Below are 27,763 nucleotides of genomic sequence, written 5' to 3'. Positions count from 1 at the left end.
CTTTCCTCCATCCCCTCCACTCTTTCCTCCATCCCCTCCACTCTTCCATCCCCTCCACTCTTCTCTCCATCCCCTCCTCTCATTTTCCATCTCCACGCGTCTTCCATACCTTCCACTCTTCCCTCCACCTCCTCCACTCTTCCCTCCACCTCCTCCACTCTTCTCTCCATCCCCTCCACTCTTCTCTCCATCCCCTGCACTCTTTCCTCCATACCCTTTACTCTTCCCTCCACCACTTCACCTCTCCTCGGATCGCCCTTGAACCCCGGGTCGCTGCTCAGTATTGGCGTCAACCCCTTTTTTCTTTTTCCTTTATTTTTTATTTTTTTATTTATTTTTTTGTTGGGGGGAAGGGAGAGGGGTGACATGAAACGCCAGCTCAAATGCAATCACGCGTTTGTCCGGGCGTGATAAACTCTTGATTTTAGCGGGCCTGGCGGGGGTTGGCGGTGAATGGGGATAATGGAGACTGCGTTGGATAATGGGGGACTGTGTTGGCGACTAATGAAGTGTTTGTCTCTGCCTCGCCCCCGACTGACGCATCGGAGAGAGCTGCAGTTGGGTAAGCCTTATGCCCGGGTGACGTCCTATATATATATATTTTTTTTAAGTATTCCTGCTGCTGCCACACGATTTTTATTAAACTTAGGAATGGGATCTCGTACTGAAGGGCTTTATTAATGCTGCATCTAACCCCTCCAGTTCGAAAAATCTCTCCAGAGCTGAACAAATTCGTCAGATGGCACTGATGAAGTGAGCAGACATCCCCGGGCCCAGTGAATTAAGCTTACGTCCTTTCGTCTCTGAAATGTCCTTTCGTTTCGCTGACAGACGGGGCGACGGGAATCTGATGATATGTGAAAGTTAAAATGCTGATTTAAGCCAAAGATTTCTTGTTAGCCTGGAGGAAGGGACAGGATGAGATGATGGCGGGGATTGAATTTCTAATAGTGTGGGGTTGCATAACTCAGTTTTTTTTTTACCTTATTTATTATGCTGCCGGAGAAAGGGCCATATTTTAAGTGGCATAGGGAACTCCGTTGCATCTCTTCCTTAGCGATTTATTTTGCAGTTTACACCATAACACTCTCGTATATTTTTTTAATATAATTTTTTTAATTCATGATGAGTTGCAGCAGTAACATACAGTGGGAAAACCGGGAGTAATATGCAGAATAAATAGCTAAGGAAGAGGTGTAACGAAGTCTCCCAAAGCCACTTAACCTGTGTCGGCCACGGTTCTCACAGGTGCAAAAGCGAGCGATGAGGAAGAGCCCAAGTAAAAGGCCTCTCGTGTCACGCTCTAAGAAATACATTGTCCTTATTTTCTTCCCTGTTTATTGATCGTAGTGGGAAGGACGTCGGGATAAATCAGGAGATGGAGAGAGGAGGAGGCGATGGAGGGAGAGGGAGGAGATGGAGAGAGGGAGAGGAGATGGAGAGAGGGGGAGAAGATGGAGAGAGGGGGAGGGAAAAAAGTTTAGCAGCAACAATAGGCTGAGTTCTCCCTTGTCCTTCACACTGTGATTTGTTTATCAGTGAAAGTGGTGGGCCCCGCCGGGACTCTGACCGCAGTGTGGTTGTGGTGGTGGTTGTAGTGGTTGTTTTGGGGATGGTGGCGTCTATGGTTGTGGTTGTAGTGGTTGTTTTTTACGAGAAGAAAATTTTATTGCTATTTTACTTACGAAAGAAAAATTATCGCAGCTTATTTACGAGAAAAATATCGCATGCTATTTGAGTTAGCGAAAAAATTATCGCAAGTTGCATTACTTACGAGAGGAAAATTGTCGTAAGTTATTTTAGTTACGAGAGGAAAGTTATCGTAAGTTATTGTTATGAATCACAGCCTTGGAATATGAGGAAGGGGGATGGCTGGCTGTTTTGGCGTGGCAGGGAGGCTCTTTGTGGAAGGACGGACGGCCTTGGTGCTGCGATGGTGGCGGGGGTGTAGGAGAGGAGGAGTAGGAAGTGAGAGTCCGGAGAGATAGGTAGGCAGGTAGGGAGGTAGATAGATACAGGTAGATAGGTAGATAGATAGACAGATAGGTAGGTAGGTAGAGAGAGAGGATGAGAGTCTGGGAAGATAAAATGAAGAGTTTGAAAGGACAGAAGAGAGAAAGAACTTCCCCCTCCCTCACCTTTCCCCTTCACCAGAGTCTCATCCTTAACTCATCCCTTCCCGACGGGTTTTCGCGTGATAAGAAATCGGATTCTCCAAATGTCCCTAGCCGCGCCCTCGACAAAAAAGAAACACACACACACACACACACACACACACACACACACACACACACACACACACACACACACACACACACACACACACACACAAACGAAAGGAAATGTGTGTGTGGTGCATATCTTTTGGAGTGATGTGTCTTTCAGAAAATGCTACTTATTCGATCTCTTGAATCAAATACATAAATTAAAAAAACGTACATGCTGCATACATACACGCATCCAGCATAAACACATACATACATGTAAATATATACTACAGATAGACAGACAGAAAGGGGTTATGTGCGTTTTTTTTTTTCTCCGCGTTTTTGCTTTTTCGGACAATTTTCAAAACTTAGTTAAATCTTTTATAGTTATTTCTTTTATCACCTTTTAATTTTTCAACCTTTTTATAAGTACTGTTCTCTAAGCCACCACCTGAATTCCACCCTCTGCTCTGCATATCCTCTTCCACAATTTACATTTCGGGATCATTTAAACTCACCTCATAGATTCGCTTCAGTTTCTTCACCATATATATTCTGAAAAAAAAAAAAAAAAAAAAAATCAGCCTCAGTTCTTTACAGTACACTCTGATTTATTCTTCCCGTCGATTTTATTTAGATTAAGAGAGCATCTGAAGGGGTTAGTGAAGGCCGTACCCTCGCAGATTAGAGGACTGAATAGACTGTAGTCGCGGAGCAGGACTCTGAGGTTGTCATTATCGTACCCTGGCAACCTACCATTCGAGAGTGCGTCCGATTTCGTATCATATTATACACGAATCATATTATATGCACGAATATATTATACACGAATATTATTATACACGAACATATTATACACGAATATTATTATTATGCACGAATATATTATACACGAATATTATTATACACGAACATATTATACACGAATCATATTATTGTGCACGAATATATTATACACGAATAATATGACACACGAATATAAGTATGCACGAATATATTATACACGAATAATATTACACAAACATATTATACACGAATCTTATTATTATGCACGGATATATTATCCACGAATATTATTATTCACGAACATATTATACACGAATATTATTATACACGAACATATTGTACACGAATCATACTGTTGTTCACGAATATATTATACACGAATAATATTCCACACGAACATATTATACACGAATCACATGCGTCTGATATTATACGCGAAATCACACACTTTTGAATCGTAGGTTGCCAGGGCACGATAATAACCTCAGAGTCGCGCGCCGCGGCTATAGTAACCAAGGAGACTCATTTTTAGAGCAGGAATAAAGCTGACTAAATTTCATGGAACCACAACATAATATTCAAGCTGTCAGTGGCCCACTTCCGTCAGATAAACACAAATTTACAGTAGAATTAGTGTTGTTTTTGTTAGCATTATAATGTTTAGTTTGCTTCGTGTTTACGTCTGTCCGATAGCACGATAACTCTCTCTCTCTCTCTCTCTCTCTCTCTCTCTCTCTCTCTCTCTCTCTCTCTCTCTTATCTTTTGTCTGCCTATCTCGAACCTTTGTGGGAACGACCTTGCTTCTCTTTACGTCTCAGGCTAACTCCTTCTTTCCTTCCCTTTTTTCCTTAATTCCTTCCTTTCTTCCACGTCTCCTTCTTTCCCTATTTCCCCTTCCTCACTTATTCCCATCCAGTTCCCTTTTCCTCCTCCTAATTCTTTTCACCATTTCCACTCCTTTTCCTTCCTTCTTCCTTTTCACATCCTTCCCTCTTCTCCCTCCCTGTTCTTTTCAGCATTTCCTCCCTTCCTGCCATTATCTCCTTCGCCCCCTCCTTTTCTCCCCTCCTTGCCAGTCCTCGTACCCTCTCCCCCCCTCCTCTCCTCCCCCTACGACTCCCCCCTTCCTCTCCTCCCCCTACCCTTCCCCATCCTCTCTGCACAAGGGCCAATTTAAATCCCAACTCCAGTACGAACTGACGTTCAAACTCAAGTGCCAACTCAGGTCCCAACACAGTTACCAAACGCAAGTACCAACTTAAGTCGTAACACAAGTACCAACTCAAGTCATAACTCAAGCGTTAACTTAGTCCCAACTCAAGCGGAAACTTAAGTATCAGCTCAAGCGTCCCAACCCAAGCGCCAACCTAAGTCCCAACTCAAGTGCCAACGTAAATTACAACTCAAGTGTCAACTTAAGTCCCAACTAATGAATCAACTTAAGTGCCAACTCAAGTGACAACGTGCCAGCTCAAGTACGAACATTAATCCCAACTCAAGTGAAACCTTAAGTGCTAACTCAAGTGCCAACTTGGGTCAAAACTCAAGCGCCAACGTAGGTCCCAACTCAAGTGCCAACCCATGTCTCAACTCAAGCGCCAACCTTAGTCCCAACTCAAGCACCAGCTTAATCACAACTTACGGGTCAACATAGGTCCCAACTCAAGTGCCAACGTTAGCTCCAACTTAAGTGCCAACGTAAGTGTCAACGAAAGCTCCAACTAGTGCCAACGTAAATGCTAACTCAAGAGCTAACTTAAGTGCCAACTAAAGCGCCAACTTATGTTGCAACTCAAGCGCAAACATTTCTCCCAACTCAAGTGACAACACAAGTGCCAACTCAAGTGACAACATAAGTGCCAACTCGAGCGACAAAATAAGTGCCAACTCAAGTGACAAAATAAGTGCCAGCTCAAACGTCAACTCAGGTCCAAACTCATGCGCCAGCTTGGGTCTTAGCTTAAGTTACAACTTAAGTCCCAACTCAAGCTCCATCATGTTTCATCTCAAGCGGAAACTCAAGTCCCAATTCAAGCACCATCTTTAGTCCCAACGAAAGGGCGAGGTTACGTCCCAACTCAAGCATCAACTGAAGTTCCAATTCAAGCACCAGCTTAAGTCCCAACTCAAGTGCCAACTTAAGTCCAAACTTAACTGCCAACTTAAGTGCCAAATAAAGTGCTATCGTAAATGATAAGTACAAATGTGAGTGCCAGTTCAAGTGCCAACTTAAGTGCCAACTTAAATGCCAACTTAAATGCCAACTTAAGTGCAAACTCACGTGGTGACGTAAGTGCCAATTCAAATGTTAAGCTCCGACCAAAGTGCCAAATTAAGTCCCAAAATAAGTGCCAACTTAAATCCTAAGACAAGTGCCAACTTAAGTCCTAAAACAAGTGCCAACTTAAGTCCTAAAACAAGTGCCAACTTAAATCCAACACAAGCGCCAATTTAAATCCCAACTCAAGTACCAACTATAGCTCAATCTCAAGTGTCAACTCAAGTCCCAACACAGGTACTACTTGGGCCCAAACACAAGTACCAACTGAAGTCCTAACACAAGTACGAGCTCAAGTCCTAACTCAAGCGCTAACTTAAGTCCCAACTCAAGAGCCAACTAAGATCCCAACTCATGCGTCAACTTGTCCCAATCCAAGCACCAACTTAAGTTCCAACTCAAGCACCAACTGAAGTCCCAACTCAAGTGCCAACGTAAGTCACAACTCAAGTGCCAACGTAAGTTACAACTCAAGCACCAACTTAAGTCCCAGTTCACAAGTCAACTCAAGTCCCAACTAAAGCGCCAACTTACGCTGCATCTCAAGCACCAACATTAATCCCAACTCAATTGAAACCTTAAGTGCCAACTTAGGTCAAAACTCAAGCGCCAATGTAGATCCCAGCTCAAGCGCGTACTTAAGTCCCAACTCAAGCGCCAACTTAAGTCCCAACTCAAGCGCCAACTTAAGTCCCAACTCAAGCGCCAACTTAAGTCCCTACTCAAGCGCCAACCTAAGTCCCAACTCAAGCGCCAACTTAAGTCCCAAATCAAGCGCCAACCCAAGTCCCAACTCAAGCGCCAACTTAAGTCCAAACTTAACTGCAAACTTAAGTGCCAAATAAAGTGCTATCGTAAATGATAAGTGCAAATGTGAGTGCCAGTTCAAGTGCCAACTTAAGTGCTAAGTCAATGGCAAACTTAAGAGAAAACTCAAATGCCAACTCAAATGCCAACTTAAGTGCAAACTCACGTGGTGACGTAAGTGCTAATTCAAATGTTAAGCTCCGACCAAAGTTCCAAATTAAGTCCCAGAATAAGTGCCAACTTAAATCCTAAGACAAGTGCCAACTTAAGTCCTAAGACAAGTGCCAACTTAAGTCCTAAAACAAGTGCCAACTTAAATCCAACACAAGCGCCAATTTAAATCCCAACTCAGGTACCAACTATAGCTCAAACTCAAGTGTCAACTCAAGTCCCAACACAGGTACTACTTGGGCCCAAACACAAGTACCAACTGAAGTCCGAGCTCAAGTCCTAACTCAAGCGCTAACTTAAGTCCCAACTCAAGTGCCAACTAAGATCCCAACTCATGCGTCAACTTGTCCCAATCCAAGCACCAACTGAAGTTCCAACTCAAGCACCAACTGAAGTCCCAACTCAAGCACCAACTGAAGTCCCAACTCAAGTGCTAACGTAAGTCACAACTCAAGTGCCAACGTAGGTTACAACTCAAGCACCAACTTAAGTCCCAGTTCACAAGTCAACTCAAGTCCCAACTAAAGCGTCAACTTACGCTGCATCTCAAGCACCAACATTAATCCCAACTCAATTGAAACCTTAAGTGCCAACTTAGGTCAAAACTCAAGCGCCAATGTAGATCCCAGCTAAGCGCGTACTTAAGTTCCAACTCAAGCGCCAACTTATGTCCAACTCAGGCGCCAACTTAAGTCCCAACTCAAGCTCTAAAATACGTCTCAACTCAAGCGCCAACTTAAGTCCCAACTCAAGCGCCAACTTAAGTCCCAACTCAAGCGCCAACTTAGTCCTAATTCAAGCGCCAACTTAGTCCTAATTCAAGCGCCAACTTAAGTCCCTACTTAAGCGCCAACTTTAAGTCCCTACTCAAGCGCCAACTTAAGTCCCAAATCAAGCGCCAACCTAAGTCCCAACTCAAGCGCCAACTTAAGTCCCAATTCAATCGTCAACATAAGTCCCAACTCAAGCGCCAACTTAAGTCCCAACTCAAGCGCCAACTTAAGTCCCAACCCAAGCGCCAACTGAAGTCCCAAGTCAAGTGCGAACTTAGTTCAAACTTGTCCCAATTTAAGTGCCAACTTCAAGTGCCTCAAGTGGCACTCAGATTGCACCTATGTAGAAGTTTTCTACTTAAGTGCCACTTAAGTTGAAGTTCCACTCAAGTTCCTCTTAAGTGGTTCTTAAGTTCCACTTAAGTGCCACTTAAGTGCCACTTAAGTGGAACTTGAACTTAGTGGAACTTAAGTAGAACTCTTCCGGATAGGTGCCATCTGAGTGCCACTCTAGGCACTTAAGTTGGCACTTAAATTGGGACAAGTTGGAACTAAGCTGGCATTTGAGTTGGGACTTTCGTTGGCGCTTGAGTTGGGACTTCAAGTTGGCGCTTGAGTTGAAACTTAAGTTCTCGCTTGAGTTGGAATTTAAGTTGGCGCTTGAGTTGGGACTTAAATTGGCGCTTGAGTTGGGACTTAAGTTGGCGCTTCAGTTGGAATTTCAGTTGGCGCTTCAGTTGGGACTTAAGTTGGAGCTTGAGTTGGGACTTATTTTAGCGCTTGAGTTGGGACTTATGTTAGCGCTTGAGTTGGGACTTGAGTTGGTGCTTGAGTTGGGAGCAACTTTGGCACTTGAGTTTGAACTTAGGTTGGCGCTTGAGTTGGGACGTAGGTTGGAGCTTGAGTTGGGACTTAAGTTGGCGCTTGAGTTGGGACTTAGGTTGGTGCTTGTGTTGGAACTTAAGTTGGTGCTTGAGTTGGGACTTAAGTTGGCGCTTGAGTTTTGACTTAAGTTGGCACTTGAATTGGGGCTTGAGTTGGGATCTACTTTGGTGCTTGAGTTGGGACTTAGGTTATCGCTTGACTTGGGACTTAAGTTGGTGCTTGAGTTGGGAATTAGTTTGGCGCTTGAGTTAGGACTTACGTTGGCGCTTGAGTTGGGACTTACGTTGGCGCTTGAGTTGGGACTTTAGTTGGTGCTTGAATTGGGACTTAGGTTGGCGCTTGAGTTGGGACTTAATTTGGCGCTTGAGTCGTGACTTAAGTTGGCGCTTGATTTGGGACTTAAGTTGGCGCTTGAATTGTGACTCAAAGTTCGCGCTTGAGTTAGGACTTAGGTTGGCGCTTGAGTTTTTACTTAAGTTGGCGCTTGAGTTGGTCTTTAAGTTGGCGCTTGAGTTAGGATTTAAGTTGGCGCTTGAGTTGGGACTTAAGTTGGTGTTTCAGTTGGGACTTAAGTTGGTACTTCATTTGGGACTTAAGTTGGTGCTTGAGTTCGGAGCTACTTTGGCACTTGAGTTGAGACTTAGGTTGGCGCTTGAGTTGGGACTTAGGTTGACGCTTGAGTTGGGACCTAAGTTGGCGCTTGAGTTGGGACTTAGGTTGGTGCTCGTGTTAGGACTTAAGTTGGTGCTTGAGTTGGGATTTAAGTTGGCGCTTGAGTTGGGGCTTAAGTTGGTGCTTGAGTTGGGACCTGCTTTGGCGCTTGAGTTGGGACTTAGGTTGGCGCTTGAGTTGGGACTTAAGTTGGTGCTTGAGTTGGGACTTAGGTTGGCTCTTAAGTTAGGACTTAAGTTGGCGCTTAAATTGGGAATTAAGTTTTCGCTTGAGTTGGGACGTAGGTTAGCGCTCGAGTTCGGACTTAAGTTGGCGCTTAATTTGGGACTTAAGTTGGCGCTTGAGTTAGGACTCAAAGTTCGCGCTTGAGTTGGGACTTACGTTGGCGCTTGAGTTGGGACTTAAGTTGGCGCTTGAGATGGGACTTAAGTTTGCGCTTGACTTGGAACTTAAGGTCGCGCTTGGGTTGGGGCTTAAGTTTGCAATTGAGTTGAGACTTATGTTGGAACGCTTGAGTTGGGACTTAAGTTCACGCTTGAGCTTGGACCTACTTTGGCGCTTGAGTTTTTACCCAAGTTGGCACTAAGGTTTCACTTAAGTTGGGATTAATGTTGGTGCTTGAGATGCAGCATAAGTTGGCGCATGAGTTGGGACTTGAGTTGACTCGTGATTTGAGATTTATGTTGGTGCTTGAGTCGTTACTTGCGTTGGCACTTGAGTTGGGACTTTAGTTGGTGCTTGAGTTGGGACTTCAGTTGGTGCTTGAGTTGGGACTTCAGTTGGTGCTTGAGTTGGGACTTCAGTTGGTGCTTGAGTTGGGACTAAAGTTGCTGCTTGGATTTGGACAAGTTTACGCTTGACTTGGGATTTAAGTTGGCGCTTGAGTTGAGACCTTAGTTGGCGCTTAAGTTGGGACTTAAGTTAGCGCTTGAGTTAGGACTTGATCTTGTACTTGTGTTAGGATTAAGTTGGTACTTGTGTTTGGACCCAAGTGGTACCTGTGTTGGGACGAATTGACACTTGAGTTTGATCATTAGGTGGTATTTGAGTTGGGATTTAAATTGGCGCTTGTGTTGGATTTAAGTTGGCACTTGTTTTAGGACTTAAGTTGGCACTTGTTTTAGGACTTAAGTTGGCACTTGTTATAGGACTTAAGTTGGCACTTGTTTTGGGACTTAATTTGACACTTGAGTCGGAGCTTTAGTTAACATTTGAATTGGAACTTACGTCACCACGTGAGTTTGCACTTAAGTTGGGATTTGCGTTTGCACTTAAGTTGGCATTCGCGTTTGCACTTAGGGTAGCATTTGCGTTTCCAGTTAAGTTGACATTTGAGTTTTCTCTTCAGTTTGCATTTGAGTTGGCACTTAAGTTGGCACTTGAATTGGCACACAAGTTTGCATTTATGTTAGCACTTAATTTGGCATTTACGTTGGCAGTTAAGTTTGGACTTAAGTTTGCACTTGAGTTGGGACTTAAGCTGCTGCTTGAAATGGAACTTAAGTTGGTGCTTGAGTTGGGACCTATGTTCGCCCTTTAATTGGGACTAAATGTGGCGCTTGAGTTGGTACTTAAGTTTGCGCTTGAGATGAGACTTCTTGCCGCTTGAGTTGGGACTTTAGTTGTCACTTGAGCTGGGATCTAAATTGGCGCTTGAGTTTGGACCTGAGTTAACATTTGAGTTGGCACTTATTTTGTCCCTTGAGCTTACGCTTATGATGTCACTTGAATTGGCTATTGTGTTGTCACGAGTTGGCACGTAAGTTATCTCTTGAGTTGGCACTTACGTTGGCACTAGTTGGAGCTTACACTGGCACTTGAGTTGGAGCATACCTTGGCACTTAAGTTGAGAACTATGCAGACCTTTGAATTGTAATTAAGCTGGTGCTTGAGTTGAGACTAAGGTTGGCGCTTGAGTTGAGACATGGGTTGGCACTTGAGTTGGGACCTACGTTGGCGCTTGAGTTTTGCCCCAAGTTGGCACTTGAGTTGGGACCTAAGGTTTCACTTGAGTTGGGATTAATGTTCGTAATTGAGTTGACACGTTGTCACTTGAGTTGGCACTTAAGTTGATTCATGAGTTGAGACTTAAGTTGGCACTTGAGTTGTAACTTACATTGGCACTTGAGTTGAGACTTAGGTTGGCACTTGAGTTGGGACTAAGCGCTTGAGTTATGACTTGAGTTGGTACTTGTGTTAAGACTTAAGTTGGTACTTGCGTTTGGTACCTGTGTTGGGACATGAGTTGGGACATGAGTTGGCACTTGAGTTTGAACTTTAGTTGGAACTTGAGTTGGGATTTAAATTGGCCCCTGTGAAGAGAGGAGGGGGAGGGGTAGGGGGAGGAGAGGAAGGGGGAGTCGTAGGGGGAGGAGAGGAGAGGGTACGAGGACGGGCAAGGAGGGGAGAGAAAGAGGGGGCGAAGGAGAAAATGGAAGGAAGGGAGGAAATGCTGAAAAGAACTGGGAAGGAGAATATGGTAGGAGGTGAAAAGAAAGGAAGGAAAAGGAGTGGAAATGGTGAAAAGAATTAGGAGGAGGAAAAGGGAACTGGATGGGAAAAAGTGAGGAAGGGGAAACAAGGAAAGAAAGAGACGTCGAGGAAAGGAAGGAAGGAATTAAGGAAGAATGGAAGCAAAGGAAAGAAGGAGTTACCCTGAGACGTAAGGTGAAGCAAGGTCGTTCCCACAAAGGTTCAAGACAGGCAGACAAAAGATGAGAGAGAGAGAGAGAGAGAGAGAGAGAGAGAAGGAAGAGAGGGAGTCTGACTGTAAAATATCCCATTCTTTGAGGAAGGAAAGTCAGAACATCTTCAAAGCAAATATCCTCATCAGCAGTGCTGGGAACGCTACTAATAAAAAGTAGCGGCGCTCCCATTCCCATTACTAGCCCGAAAAAGTAGTGGCGTTACTGGTTTCGCTACTTGATACGAAATGTAGCGGTGCTCCCGCTCCTGCTGCTTTGGATAAGAAAAACGTACATGTGCCAACTCAAATGCCAACTCAGGTCCAAACACAAGCGCCAACTTGGATCTCAGCTCAAGTGACAGTTTAAGTCCCAACTCAAGCGCCAACATGTCTCATCTCAAGCGCAAACTTAAGTACCAACTCAAGTGCCATCTTTAGTCCCAACTAAAGGCGACCTTAGGTCACAACTCAAGTACCAAGTTAAGTTCCAATTCAAACACCAGCTTAAGTCCCAACTCAAGCGCCAACTTAAGTCCCAACTTAAGTGCCAAATAAAGCGCTAACGTAAATGATAAGTGCAAACGTGAGTGCCAATTCAAGTGCCAACTTAAGTGTCAACTCAAATGCAAACTTAAGAGTAAACTCAAATGCCAACTTACGTGCAAACGCAAATGCCAACTTAAGTGCAAACTCACATGTTGACGTAAGTGCCAATTCATATGTTAACTAAAGCTCCGACTTAAATACCAAGTTAAGTCCTATAACAAGTGCCAACTTAAGTCCTAAAACAAGTGCCAACTTAAATCCAACACAAGAGCCGATTTAAATCCCAACTCAAGTATCACCAAAAGTTCAAACTCAAGTGTCAACTCAAATCCCAACACAGGTACCAACTTAAATCCTAACACAAGTACGAGTTCAAGTCCTAACTCAAGCGCTAACTTAAGTCCCAACTCAAGCGCTAACTTAAGTCCCAACTCAAGCGCTAACTAAAGTCTCAACTCAAGCACCAACATAAGTCCCAACTCAAGCGTCGACTTGTCCCAATCCAAGCACCAACTTAAGTGCCAACGTAAGTTAAAACTCAAGCACCAACTGTAGTCCCAGTTCAAGTGCCAACGAAAGTTAAAACTCAAGCACCAACTGTAGTCCCAGTTCAAGTGCCAACGTAAGTTACAACTCAAGTGCCAACGTAAGTTACAACTCAAGCACCAATTTAAGTTCCATTTCACGAGTCAACTCAAGTCCCAACTCAAGCGCCAACTTATGCTGCATCTCAAGCACCAACATTAATCCCAACTCAGGTGAAACCTTAAGTGCCAACTTGGGTCAAAACTCAAGCACCAACTCAGGTCCCAACTCAGGTACGAAATGCAAGTACCAACTTAAGTCTTAACACAAGTACCAACTCAAGTCATAACTCAAGCGGTAACTTAGTCTCGACTCAAGCAACAACTTCAGTATCAACTCAAGAGTCAAATGAATTCCCAACTCAAGTGCCAACATAAGTTACAACTCAATTGCCAACTTAAGTCCCAACTCATGAATTAACTTAAGTGCCAACTCAAGTGACAACGTGCCAACTCAAGTACGAATATTAATCCCAACTCAAGTGCCAACCCATGTCTCAACTCAAGCGCTAACCTCAGTCCCAACTCAAGCATCAGCTTAATCACAACTCAAGGGTCAGCATAGGTCCCAACTCAAGTGCCAACGTAAGCTCCAACTCAAGTGCCAACATAAGTGCCAACGTAAGCGCCAACCCAAGTGCCGACATAAGTTTCAACGTAAGATCGAACTCAAGTGCCAACGTACGAGTAAGTGCCAACTCAAGAACTAACTTAAGTGCCAACTAAAGCGCCAACTTATGTTGTAACTTAAGCGCAAACGTAACTCCCAACTCAAGTGACAACATCAGTGCCAACTCAAGTGACAACACAAGTGCCAACTCAAGTGACAACACAAGTGCCAACTCAAGTGACAAAAGTGCCAACTCAAATGCCAACTCTGGTCCAAACTCAAGCGCCAACTTGGGTTCCAACTCAAGCGCCAACTTAATTCCCAACTCAAGCGGCAACCTAAGTCCCAACTCAAGCGCGAACTTAAGTCCCAACTCAAGCGCGAACTTAAGTCCCAACTCAAGCGCGAACTTAAGTTCCAACTCAAGCGCCAACTTAAGTTCCAACTCAAGCGCCAACTTAAGTTCCAACTCAAGCGCCAACTTAAGTCCCAACTCAAGCGCCAACTTAAGTCCCAACTCAAGCACCAACTTAAGTCACAACTCAGTTCCAACCTAAGTCCCAATTCAAGCGCCATCTTAGGTCCCATCTGAAGCCTCAACTTTAGTTCCAACTCAAACGCCAACTTAAATCCCAACTCAAGCGCCAACTTAAGTCCCAACTCAAGCCCCAACTTAAGTCCCAACTCAAGCACCAACTTATGTCCCAGCTCAAGTGCCAACCTATGACCGAACTCAAGCGCAAACTTAAAGACCCATCTCAAGTTCCAACTAAAGTCCCAACTCAAGTGCCAACTTAGTTCCCAACTTGTCCCAATTTAAGTGCCAACTTAAGTGCCTCAAGTGGCACTCAGGTGGCACCTATGTGGAAGTGTTCTACTTAAGTGTCACTTAAGTTCAAGTTCCACTTAAGTGCCACTTGAGTGGAACTTGAGTTGCACTTAAGTGGAACTTGATCTTAAGCAGCAGTTAAGTAGAACACACACACACACACACACACACACACACACACACACACACACACACACACACACTCTCTCTCTCTCTCTCTCTCTCTCTCTCCCTCCCCTAACCAACAAAAATTCAAGGGTGAATTTGCATCTGTAATTACTTAAGCTTTACGAATTATTTTTTTTATGCATGGAAGAAGGAACCAAAGGCCAGAAGCCCGCACGATTTCTCCCTCCCAGAAATTAAATACATTAATAAGAGGGCTGAATTCAGGATGTGTTCATTTGGAGATGCCTGGATGCACTGCTTTTGAAAGACTGGAGGTCATAGGCAGTAGGAAATACAGAGGAAGACAGTTCCAGAGTTGACCTGTTGCATACATGGAGGACTGGGAGTAAATCTTATAGAAAAGAGATGAGAGCAGGGTTGGAGTAATTGTAATTGTAATTTAACTGAAATGTAATTCTTTAGAAATATTGTAATTGTAATCATAATTGTAATTAAAAGTAAAATTGAAGTAATGAATTGTAATTGTAATTAATTGAAAAGTTAATTGTAATTAAATTGGTATTATGAAAGGGAAGGAGAGTGGTAGTGGTAAGTTTATCCCATACCCAGCTGTCATTATGGGATTAAGATGCCACAGGATTAACCCAGCTAAGCCGCGTTTTGACAGTTCTCCTGCCTTTGTCCTCAACACTCTCATGGCACCTGACCCACCTGAGTCGAGGCCACCGAGAAAAGTGGCCTGGGTTGAGCTGGGTTGTGATAATTTTGATGGTCGACACACAGCATTTAACACTGCATCTGCCTATGAGGAAATTGTCAATCGGTTCAGTATTCAAGGGAAAGTAAAGAAAGTTGTAGCTGATGATGATGCATCTTAATGGTGAAAGTATTTGACATTTCCTTCCCAAGTTTCTACATACTGTAGATCAGAAGCAAGAGGAGGCTGGATTTTTGTGTGACTCCAACATCGCTGATGAGGATATTTGCTTTGAAGATATTCTGACTTTCCTTCCTCAAAGAATGGGAGGTTTTGCCCGGCCTTTAGTTCCTTGTTCCTTGCATTAAAAAAAAAAAAAATACTCAGCAATCTTCCCTGTCTTCCTTCTCAACGCAGTCCACATCCAAACAGTTTCAGATCTGTAATAAGATAGTGACCCAAATATCTTTACTTCGTTATCTAAAAATTGTCTGAACTTCTCTATGGATCCATGATTTATTATTTATTATTAGGTGTGAATATTGTTAGGTTTATGAAAGAGATGATTCATTGTGTGTGTGTGTGTGTGTGTGTGTGTGTGTGTGTGTGTGTGTGTGTGTGTGTGTGTTATTTTTAGCGCATTTAATCAGGCAGATTCCCAACTATCAGCTCAGTTGATGGTTATAGTTCCTGTGCTCGTATCCTCATCCGTAACACCACTTCCTGAACGATTTATTTTTGGATATAGCTGGTTACTATCGTTTTGTACGTTATGTATGCAGAGTATTGCGATACTGGAATGATTTATATAACACAGAATAAGACAGAAAAGTGTAATAAGCAAAATAAGTCACTAAGGAAAAGGTGTTAGGGAGCTTCCTTTACCGACGAGAATACGGGATTTTAAGGTTTCAAGAATCAGACTGTCTTGATCCCTCTTCTTCACTATTCACACACCGCCTTGCAAGTATCCGTACCATTTCCTTCGCACCTTCAAGATTCATCGTATTTAATAAGCTTAGATCTCTTTCACAGTTATCACTATTGTATTTTACCTCATCCTTAGGTTGGGAATAAGGTCCTGATGATGATGATGATGATGATGATGGTAATGATGATGATGGTAATTGTGATGATGATGTTCGTTTTTGTCTACAGGTACGTATTGTTCGGGACAGATGATGATGGCGACGGACTGTGAGTATATTGTTTTCTCTCTGATGCCGATAATTCTCTCAGCCCATTCCTTAAGTTGTCCTACATTTATTTTCTTTTGCCGGACGATTTTATTCAGCCTTGGGGAGACTTTACGACCCGAGGCAGTTACGTGAGAACTTACAATTAACCTTTTAGTACGAGGGGCTTTTCTCCAAATCTTAATTCGTCTGGAAGTGTCAGGAATATAAACCAAAATGTAAACCATAATTGAGTCATTGGATTCAGACGGATTATTTTCACCTAAGAACTCCAGTAGATCGTTATGTTTATTATATTTATTTTATTTTTTATTGATTATTTTGTCGTCACCCTCTCGGCCTCCATATACACAGACCTTATTTTTTTTCCCTTTATTTCTGCTGGTGATTGTTTTTACTCGTGTTGTTACTCTTACAGTTCCCATGCACATTACAAACTGGACGAATATGAAAGTAAAAGAGAGAGAGAGAGAGAGAGAGAGAGAGAGAGAGAGAGAGAGAGAGAGGGAATCGAAACTATCTCGTAATAGTATATTAGTGTACTCTCCTAAGTTGGGTGAAGTCATTGGGTTGTAGCTAAAAAAAAAAAAAACTGTGTATGTGTGTGTGTGTGTGTGTGTGTGTGTGTGTGTGTGTGTGTGTGTGTGTGTGTGTGTGTGTAATTCACCGGGTCCGGGTCGGTCAGGATCACCTGATGGTCGTGATCGTCAGCTTTTACCCTCCCGGAAGGGAGCTGAGAGCTCATATAGTCCGATCTAAGGGCAAGGCTGTGACCTTCACACACGCACACACCCGTCCCCTTGCTCCAGGGGGACAGTAACCACCCACTTCGTCAGTGACACTTTTCGCAACCTGAGCGAGGCGCGAACTCCCGTCTACCAGATGGCAAGCGAGAACGTTACCACTGCACTTGTGTGTGTGTGTGTGTGTGTGTGTGTGTGTGTGTGTGTGTGTGTGTGTGTGTGTGTGCGCGTTAAAAATCCAAAAGACGACATCGGATTGAGAGGGTCAAGAAAAATAAATATTTAACATTCAGGCAAAGCATAAAATATTTTCTCTTTCTGAAAACATCTTCCCATGTTGGAGACGGCGAATCGAGAGGGAAAGTTTCGTTCCCTCAGAAGTTTATTTCGAAATCCCCGTTAATTCTGACCCTTCCACAAAAAATAAATACGTAAAAAATAATCATAATCCCTCGATTAAAAAAAAAAAAAAAAAAAGCGAGGAGGCCACACACACCAAAAAAAACCTTCAGGTGGTCAGCGGGAGATTGTGTTTTTAATAGATAAGTGTTTTTTCTGTGTCCTTTTCATTTTTCTTTTTCTTTTTTTTTTTTTTAGTCAAGGCCACCTGCGTCACTTTCACTCTCGAGATGGGATTTTTTTTTTTTCTCCTTCGTAAAGTCAAATATTTTCCCTGAGGTCAGTGAGGTGTTAAAGCAGGAGGATCCTCGAGGTAGTTGTGCCAGCGTGATTGTGTGTCAGGGGGAAGGGGGAGGGAGACTGAGAACGAAATATTTTTTTTCTTTTTTATGTAAGCAAGAAGGAACCAGAGACTACAAGACCAAGATTTTTCCCTCAAAAATAATAATAATAATAATAATAATAATAATTAATAATAATAGTAATAAAAGCAAAGTAGTAGAGCCAAATTCAAGATCCGTTCATTTCGAGATGCCAGGACACATTGAGAAAGAAAGGTTAAATATTTCAGAACGTCGTGTTTATTTTCTAACTTCATGTGATTTTTGTGGAGTTTACGGAAGAGTTTTCGGATAGAAGGAATTAGATGTAGCTTATAAATTAAAAACAAATAAATTAAATACATGTTATCCTAGAGAAGGGGTTAAGTTGGAGGAGTATATGAGGAAAGACTGCGTGGATGGACAAGAGGGAGTGAAGGTTTTAGGGAGTAAGACCAAGACTGAGATGGAAGGCCAAGGTGGATCGGTATATGAGGAAAGGCGGCGTGGATTGACAGGATAACGTAGAGGTCATCGGCAGTATAAAACTTTGTCAGGCACTTTAGTCACTATGCTCGTTTTACTCTAACTTGGCCCAAAATTGCCATCTCTCCATCTTGAATATTTAGTTGAAACAAAAGATTGACTCTAGAATCTGATGCAGGTCATGAAAAAGTGCAGTAGAAAGGATGTAGGGCCAGAGTATTGTCTTATTCTGCCGCTGACCTACGTGAAATAAGCTGGAAAAGAACGAAAATCTGGACCAAGTTAAAATGAAAAGAGTATACCGCCCTGGATTAGTTGTCCGTGCGTGAATATGAATGGGGAGAGGAAGACCCAAGGACGAAATGAAAGAGAAAATGTGGAAATGAAAATAGGAGGAGTTGGACTGAATTTACAGGAAGAAAGTGGAGGTGATCTTAAATAGAGGAGAATGTAACCAAGATCGAGAACGAGATGGGAGGCTAAGGTGGCAGGGTGCATGAGGAAAGGCGGCTTGGGTTGGCATGAGGGAGGGCAGATGACGTGATAGATGATGCTTTAGACAGGACGATGGAAAAAGATATGGAATTCTTAAGTTGGAAGGAAACATGAGGGAAGGTGACTTGGCTTGGCAGGTGAGAGTGAGGGCGAGTGGGGATGAGGGAGTCTTGGGCCCGTATGCACGTCATTTAAGGAAGCTCCGTAACACCTTCTCCATACCAGTTTATTTTTCACATGCCGGTCGTTAATAATACCATGTGTGATATTTTTGCTTCCATGTAGGTGTTTAAAAGATAAAAACAGCCTACAAGAGAGCGGTAAGGCGTAATATGGAAAATAAATCGCTAAGGAATAGGTATTAGGGAGCTTTCTCAACTGACAAGAGTAGGAGTCGTGGAGGTACTCTAGTAATGGGTACTGTAGATCTTGTTTTACCGTTCCATCCCCTTTTAATATTACAGTTTACATCGGCAAGGTGTTAGTAGTTCCTGCCATTGTTTTGATGTGTAAAGGAATTATTGACGACAATTGTACGACTGGGTACATTTCTTGCTCCTTGCCCATAGAAATTCTGCTCCGCCATTGTGAGTCGTAAGGTGTGTAAGAATGGAAGAGGAAGTGGAAAAGATGGTATGGAATAGGAGGAGGAAGAGGAAAACGGAAGCGAAGTAGGAAAGGAGGAAGTCAGGTGTTAATGTTTGTCCACACACACACACACACACACACACACACACACACACACACACACACACACACACACACACACACACACACACACACACACACACACACACACACACACACACACACACACACACACACAGATGCAGATTATCATAACAAGGAAGCAACAAAAGCAAGCAGACCAACAACGAATAAACAGAAAACAGAAGCGGAATAAGGCAAGCGTGCTCTCTCTCTCTCTCTCGCCACTGGACCGTCCCATACTGAGATCATATGTATAAAGAATCCTAACCCGTTCACAGGATAAGCAAACTTCCATAATATTTCTCTGTTACCCCAGACTCTTTTGTTCCACGTATTTTGTCACTAATATTCACTCTGATTTGGCAATAAAGCGTTTGATAGATTTTAGGAGTGAAGACAGGCGAATTTACAGAGAATTTTATATACACCTTGAACTTAAGATTGTTTGTATGTGCTCTGATTGCCGGGTGATCAGGTAATCGAATCGTACTCTGGGGACGGCCTGATAGTTAGCCAGCTCATCCCACCGCCCATCAGGTACAGGCGGGGACGAAAATTGGTCTGATTTTCCCCTACGTCTGCTTCACGCCACTTAACCTCCTTAAACATTGTAACCTCTTTTTACACTTTGTATTTTCTACCTCAAGACGATATTGTTCAAGTTAGGAAAGATTTGTAATTCTGAAGGAGTAGCCAGCCTCTCAAGTTTGAAAAGACTCTCTCTAAGATTAAGGTTATCATCTGACGGCATCAAGGATTTAAATAATAATAATAATAATAATAATAATAATAATTGGAGTAAAGAGATATGTGCTTTGGAATATTAGCCATTAGAAGAAAGTAAGAGGTAAAAGAGGTGAAATATTAGATGACATATCAAGCCTCTTTCATCTTAGGAATATCAGCCAGAGAAGGAAAGTAAGCGGCAGAAGCGGTGAAATATTGGGCAACACATAAAGCCTTTCTCAGCGCAAGAATATCAGCCAGAAAAGGAAAGTGGGAAGTAGTAGTGGTGGAAATACTAGGCTACATATAAAGCCTCTCGCAGCTTCGGAATATCTGTCAGAAGAAGAAAGTGAGAGGTAGAAGAGGTGAAATATTAGTCGAACTCTTGTCCCCGACTGTACCCAACGCCAAATGTGTTCCTGGGTACCCTCGGGAGTATGGCAGGCATCAGAGGCCATCGGTACCTGTTTTTATGTGTAATTTTGACCTCTTTGGGTGGCGAGAATGGCCTGGTGGTATCCCTTATCCCTCTTATTAGTGGCCATCCTTTTATCGGGCTGTTATCGGGGTAGGGGGTGCATGGGGTGGTGTGTCTGCTTGCCTACGTCCCCTCGCTTCTACCCAGACACCGTGAAGAGTCTGAACCTTATGTGCTTGGCTTTGTAGATGTTTTAAAGACGGACTGTAGTGAGTGGCTCAATAAATCTTCAAATCTTAGGCTTTAACTGTTGGCCCTGTAAACACTTAAGAGTCAAAACCTTCAACGTTAGATCCTTGAAATCCTTAGAGCCAGAATATCTATAATTGGTTTTGTTATAGTCTTTTCCGAGAGTCTTCCGCCTCCATTGTTGGCAGTCCCCTTCTCGATTAGTTTTATAGATCCTTAGAAATAGAGCCGTAGAAGTAGTGCCACTCGATGATTAAGTGTGTATTATTGGTGCTTGAACCATTTAACGATTGGTTTTGTAAATCGTTAGATCCGTAAATCGTGAGACCAGATATTTTCACGATTGGTCCTGTAAATCATTAGACCAGATGTTTTCACGATTGATCCTGTAAATCATTAGACCAGATGTTTTCACGATTGGTCCTGTAAATCGTCTTTCTTACTTACATGAGTGGTTCCGTAAAGCGTACCTAGAGCGGCCACCTTCCCCACCTGTTTACGTTTTGCATTGCTGTGCAGTCAGGTGTAAATATCTGGAAGGCAACATCTCGCTTTTTCTCGCGCCTTCTAGTTTTCTTGGCAGCTGGTTTTCTTGGCTATTCGTTGTCTTGGGAGTTTGTTTTCTTGGTAAATGATTTTCTTAATGTCTGGATTTCTCGGCAGCTTCCATTTCGTTTGCGATTTTTTTTTATCAATACTTTTATTATGAACTTCCTCCTTTTCTATTTCCTCTTTCTTTCTTTTCTTGGCAGTGCAATTTTGACTTCTTTTTTTTTTTTAATTCATGAGAGCAATGGTTTAGGCAGTTTTTATTTTTTCTCATTTTGATTTTTACTCAAACTGTCGTCTTGGCAATGTGTTACTTTGTCAGATCATTATTAGTTCATATCGTTTGCGTGGGCTTTTGGGCAGTTCCTCTTCTTGGCTTTTTTTTTTTTTTTTTTTTTTAACAACTCGTGTCTTGGCATTTGATTTTCGTGATGATTTTGGAGGAGTCTAGCATTTTTTTTTGGGGGGGTGGGGGCGGTGATTTTCCTGGCAACTGGTTTCTCGGCGGATCTTTTAGTGGTCGGGGTTGGTGACTCATGTATCAGTAGTTACTCTGGCTGGACACCACATCCCACTCAGAGAGGCCGTGTGAGGTGTGCAATTGCGGTGCCCAGGTGTCATCTCCATGCTGTTTGTACGTGTATATGCTCGGTTAACGATGTGGACACCTGGGTAATAAAGATATCTCAACAGTGACCCTTGCAATTCAGCACTTTTAGAACAGTGACATTTTTATTCTGTCTTAACTTACTATTTCTTTTTTTAGGGCGGTAAGTGAAGGAGCTAAAGAATAATATCATTTTTTTTTCTTTTGTAGGGCGGTAAGTGAAGGGGTTAAAGAATAATTTCAATAACCCCTTCAATATGGCGACGTAGATATTACTATGACCAACTCCAGACGACTTCATTTAGCATAGGAAATTATCTGCGACTGAAAGGAATAAAGCTTGGACTACCAGGACTTTTCTCGGTTGTATAAAATTGTTTGGTGTGAGTCTAAAAAGAATTCTGTGGTCCTTTTGCACTAACTTTGCCCATATTTTCTTCTTCTTGCAACTTATATTTGCGTAGCCAAGTGGGAGAAAAATAACACTGCAGCTGTGCATCCTTTCCATGGCACTTCTTTGTGACTAGCACCATATTCTGCTGCTAACCAGTCGTTATAACTCAGCATTCATGATAAACAGATAACAATTTTAGGCCAAGTTGGGGTAAAGAGAGTATAGTTTGTGTCATTATCTCACACCCACACACTCCCCCCATACTCCATCCACACCCCCTTCCCTTTTACCCACACCCTCCCGCATACTCTATCCACTGTCCTCCCCCACACCCACGCCCTTTCCCCACACCCACACCACTCCGTCTCTACAATCACAATCCATCCTAAGTCGTTTTGAATGTGGGTTTTCACTGTGCAATTTTTTTCCGTCTCTCCCTTTCATTCCAACGCCATTCCTCCATCTGTCCGTCCGTCCTGCCTCCATCCATCACGCCATTCCACCCAGACACTATCCCTTGTCCATCCACACATTCCACTTCACCTCCTTCATTCGTTTTTCATTTTCATCCTCACTCTCTCGTTGTTACTTGAGTCTTTCTTTTCACTTTTTTTCCTTCTAGTGTCATGCATTGTACAGTACTATTCTGCACCTAAATCCCTCTTTCGTCCATGTCATGCTACCATTTGCATCCATAACCAGCCATCTCTTATCCCTACAAACACAGTCTTCCCTTCTCTCACCTTCCATCTCCCTCTCCCTCTCCTTCCCCTTCCCCTCTTTCTCTCTCTCTGTCCTCTTCCCCCTCCCTTTCCTTCTGTTCATCCTTCCTTACCAAGCCCACCAGATCCCATCTCATCATTATCCTTTCAAATTCCACTTCCCATTATACAGTATACCCCAACACCCCTATTCCTTACCCATCCCTTTCCCTCCCCCATCCCTTTCCCCTCCCTTTTCTTATCCTTCCCTCATTTTCCCCTTCATCTCACTCTCCCATTCCCTTTCCATCGCCTTCACCACCACGCCCACCACACCCCACCTCATCCTCGTCCCTTCCGAGCTCTTTTTCTTCTTTGTCCATCCTCCTTCCTTGAACCCTGGGTCACCTTATAAAACTTTCTCTCCCTTTCTCCCTCTCCACCACACACGCCAAACCCCTGCCGACCTTATCCCTTCCACGTCCTTTTATTTTTTTTTTGGGGGGTCACTCTCCCTTTTGCAATCTAGTGTTCTAATGAGCTTTGTCTGTCTCTGCCTCTCCTTCTTTCTCCCTGTCCCTCTCCCTGTCCACTTTCTTTGAACCCAGGGTCTCCAAATAAAATTTCTCTTTCTACCCCTGTCTCTCTCTCTCCCTCATCGTCTTTCAGCGTTCTCACTCGCCCTCTGCTTTCCTTTCTCTTTCCATCTCCGTGAGCATATCCCTCTTCTGCACCCTCCTCCTTCCTGCCCACCACGTCTTCCTCTCCCTCTTTCTCTTTTGTCCTTCTCCTCTCCCTCTCCGCTTTCCTCTCCTTTTCGCTCTGTATCTCCCTCTCGCTCCTCTCCCTAACCTATCCCTCCCCGCCACGTCAACCAGACCCATCCTTTCTCATCCCCTCGACATCCCATTTCATCCCATCCCAGTCCCTTATCCTAATTTATACGCCCACACCCTCCTTGAACCAGAAGTCATCTAATGAAATGTTTTCCCTCCCGTCCCCTCTCCCCCTCTGTCTCTTCTCTCCCTCTCATTCTCCTTTCTCTTCCTTTTCGTTCTCTTTCTTCCTCTCCTCTCCACCACGACAGCCAGACCTCACTTCACCACGTCCCATCGAAGTTTCTTTTAGTCCCTTTCCCCTTTTGTTCCATTGAAACTTTATTTTTCTCTCTTTGTCTCTCACCGTCTTTGCCTGCGTCTTCTGCCTCTCTTCTTTCTCCCTCTCCACCTACATCATTCTCTCTCCCTACCCCCCAGCCCTCCCTCTACATCCTCACCCTCCCGCTCACTGCCACTCTCCCTCTCCCTTCCTCCCCTCTCTCCACTCTCCCGCTCACTGTTACTCTTCCTCTCCCTCCCCGTCTCACCCATCCCATCTCATCTTTTTTTTTCTCCTGTTCGTCCTCCTCCTCTGAACCCGGAGTCTCCTAATGAAGCTTTCTCCACTCTGCCGTCTCTCCTGTTTTTTGCCGGCTGTCTTCTTTCTCCCTCATACCTTCCATTCCTTCTTTAATTTGACCGTGTCTGTCGTGCCTCTTATCAATAGGACCCGTCATTGTTTTTGTTGCTCTCTCTCTCTCTCTCTCTCTCTCTCTCTCTCTCTCTCTCTCTCTCTCTCTCTCTCTCTCTCTCTCTCTCTCTCTCTCTCAGGCTGCTATTGCTGTCATTCTTTGCGGTCTCGTCCATTACCTCTGTCGTCGTTCTCATCTAATTGTGTGTGTGTGTGTGTGTGTGTGTGTGTGTGTGTGTGTGTGTGAGAGAGAGAGAGAGAGAGAGAGAGAGAGAGAGAGAGATCGTATATATGCACTAATTCCACGTCTCACCCTGCTTCTTCCTCACGACACCACATCCACACCTGGCCGCCACCACATCCTCCCACCATCGTCACCTCCTGACACCACTTTCACGCTTTACTCAACCACTTCCTCCCACACACACCTCCCACAGAACCATGACCCCACTCTGCCCACACCTCACCCTGCTACCCACACTCTCCTTCTCACACCATGCCTCACCCTATCACCCCCTCTCCCTTTTCACCCTCACCTAAATGCCACACCCTAAGCGCATTACCACTGCCTCTTGTCCTTTTTCTAGCTTTTTCTCATACACTTAGTTAGGTCTTTGTATTTTATTTATTTATTTTTTTTTGCGCATACCCCCATATGGATCAGTAAATCTCCTGTTACATATATTTTCTGTGTTCTCTTATGTATACCTCCACCCCACTCCACGCCCTGCTTCCCCCACTTACACCCCCTCACCTACACCCCACGTAGGCTCCTCACGCTTTACCAGCCCCACACTTAATAACTACACCCCACATCCCACACCTACACTCAACTCTAACTAGCCCTGAAATCTATCACATAAAGCTCAAATAGATTGGTTCTGCATGGTGTGTGTGTGTGTGTGTGTGTGTGTGTGTGTGTGTGTGTGTGTGTGTGTGTGAGAGAGAGAGAGAGAGAGAGAGAGAGAATATGACGTAGGAGAAAAACCTGTCCGGGGAAGAAATAATAATAATGATAATAATAAAGCGACTAGGACAGTATCATAGGTAAGGACGAAAAATGAAGGAGACGGCTAAGTATTATAAAAAAAAAAAAAAAAATAGTTGCCTCACGGGTCTAACCTTCATCGTTTGTACAGTTGACGTCAAAATTCATGCCCCCCCCTCTTTTTTTTTTTAAATAGGATCCGTAGCAACCGACAGTGATTAAATTATTTGGCCACGGATTTTCGCCATCAGTGCCCATTGCTGCGGGGGTGTCACACTGATTTTTAGAGTCCCTGGAGAGAAAATTAAGAGAGGCTACAGGAATTTTGACGGCGACTGTACAATTTAATTTTATGACCGAGTGGGTGGCGTCTTGTTGGTATATTTAGAAACACACCAGCTTAACTAGGCACGACGTTTGAGGGAGCTGCATTTTTTTACGTGAATACTTCGTGTACATTATTTCTTATCTCTGTACACGTTTTCTCATTCAGGTAGCACGCATGTGAAGATTTATACCGAGGTTGATTATCCCAACTACGTTAACTTCTTCGAGGGACTTGAGGCCTCGTTGGGGTTGGGTTTTGACTGGGTAATGTGATTTTATTTATACCCTGTACTCGTAGAGGGATAAATAGATCATGCTTAATTCTACGACAGGTTAAGATATTCCCAGAACAGAATATTGTGTAGCGGTGTAAGAATTAGGATCAATTAATAAAAGGAAGCTGTGAGTAGATAAGAAGAATCGTTAATGCCATCTATACCTAACTGATTGTCACCTAGTTTGATGTCATTACTGGCAATCTTGTTATTCAGTATCGATGGTGGTCCTCTGAAGATGCCTTTTATTATTAATTTTGCTGCACTAATTTCTTACCTAAAAACACCAATTCCTTCCAATATCTTTCCTAACGTATACTTAAGATGGTTTCCGTTTCACAGCTGATTTACAGTTTTTTTTTTTTTTTTTTTTTTTTCCAAACTCCCGTATCTTTCCATCACGTAAGCCTGTAGCACTTGCCTGCCTGTCTAGCGGTGATGTCTGAATTTCACGAACAGGGAGATTAGCTTCGCCTTATACGAACAAACGCTTAAGTGGAGAGCGTCCGGCATCAGCTCCCCGTAACTCACACGAATCTGCTTCTCGTACCGTATTCACAAATTTTCTTGACTAATGTATTTTTGTGACTTTAAATTTTGGTCCTTACTTTTAAAGCTACATAAAATTTCAGAATCAAAGTAAGATGAATATTATAATGAAGATATGCGGCCAGACTAAATTACATTGGTATAGAGACCTGTGTATGGTGGAAATTGGTGAACACTCTTACGCTCCTGTGCTTCATTCTGTGCTGAATAATTATGTGTGGTGTTGGCGGGAATGGAATACTAGAGTTGTTCTGATCATGAGGGGGCTAGGATCCTTAGTGAATGGGTTCCCTGGCCTCGTAGGATTGGGCTGCCAGGGTGGGACGGAGACGAATAGGGGCGTATGATTAACGGATTGGGACGGCCTGCCTTCTCACCCTTGAACTGGTGGGATTTAGCACAAGAAAATCGTCTGCCGTTAGCCTTGAGTCGTATTACTAAACCTCTTTGAGCTGAAGTTGCGTGCTGCATTGCTTGTTCCTCCTGTCACCGTAGTTCACACACACATCTGAGGACCGAATAGACCTTCTTTGAACTCAGAGATCTGGAGTGATATAGATTAAATACATTGAAAAAAGATGTTGATAGAAAAGAGCTAGGATGCGTACAGTATGTTAAAGAGCTGTTGAACTAATACAGGGACATAAAATACTATGGGTAAGATACATTGGAAAAAGGAGTGAATAGGAGAAATAGGAGAAGGTCTTACGGAATCAATTAAAGAGCTCTCTAGGACCAGGTCAGACTAGGAGAAGGAGAGATGTAACTGGAGGTAGTGTAGTTGTACCTCTTCCCTATGAGATGTTTTCCTTAAGTGAATAAAGTCGTCTGGAAGAGTAAAAATAAAATATAAAAGTCATCCTTCTTTTGAGTCAGTGGAAATTTTTAAAATGGATGCTCTTATTTCCTTAAACACGAGTGGTCCCTCTTAAGCTGAAGAAAATCGTCTGGCAGTGAAAAAAAAAAAAATGTTGCTTCAGGTTAATGGGCATTGTTTCTAATCCCTTTCCTAGGCCAGGTCTCAGTAAAGCTTAATAAAATCGTCTGGTCGGCAGCAAAAAAAATGGTTGCATTGGTTATTGAGATTGTATAATATAATCCCTTCACCACCAGAGGTCTTAAGCTGAATAAAATCGTCTTTTGATGGAAAGAGTAAAGGAAGAGAAGGATGTGGTGGTAGTCTATAATTTTGAGGGGTGGCTTTGACTGTGGAAGGAGTGGCTAGGAGGTGGACAGAATGTGGAAGGTGCATAGATGGAACTGTGAAGGGGGCGAAGGAACGGATCAAGGAGAGAGAAAACTAATTCATCGGGCCGGCAAGGAGGATCACGTGATGGTCGTGATCGTTAGCATTTCCCCTCCCGGAAGAGAGGTGAGAGCTCATATATCCGGTCTAAGGGCAAGGCTGTGACCTTCACACACGCGCACACCCATCCCCTTGCTCGAGGGGGACAGTAACC

Source organism: Coenobita brevimanus, chromosome 78 (genome assembly GCF_032717465.1).
Source record: "Coenobita brevimanus isolate Jiangsu-jjx chromosome 78, ASM3271746v2, whole genome shotgun sequence".
NCBI lineage: Eukaryota > Metazoa > Arthropoda > Malacostraca > Decapoda > Coenobitidae > Coenobita > Coenobita brevimanus.
This window is presented reverse-complemented; position numbering follows the sequence as displayed.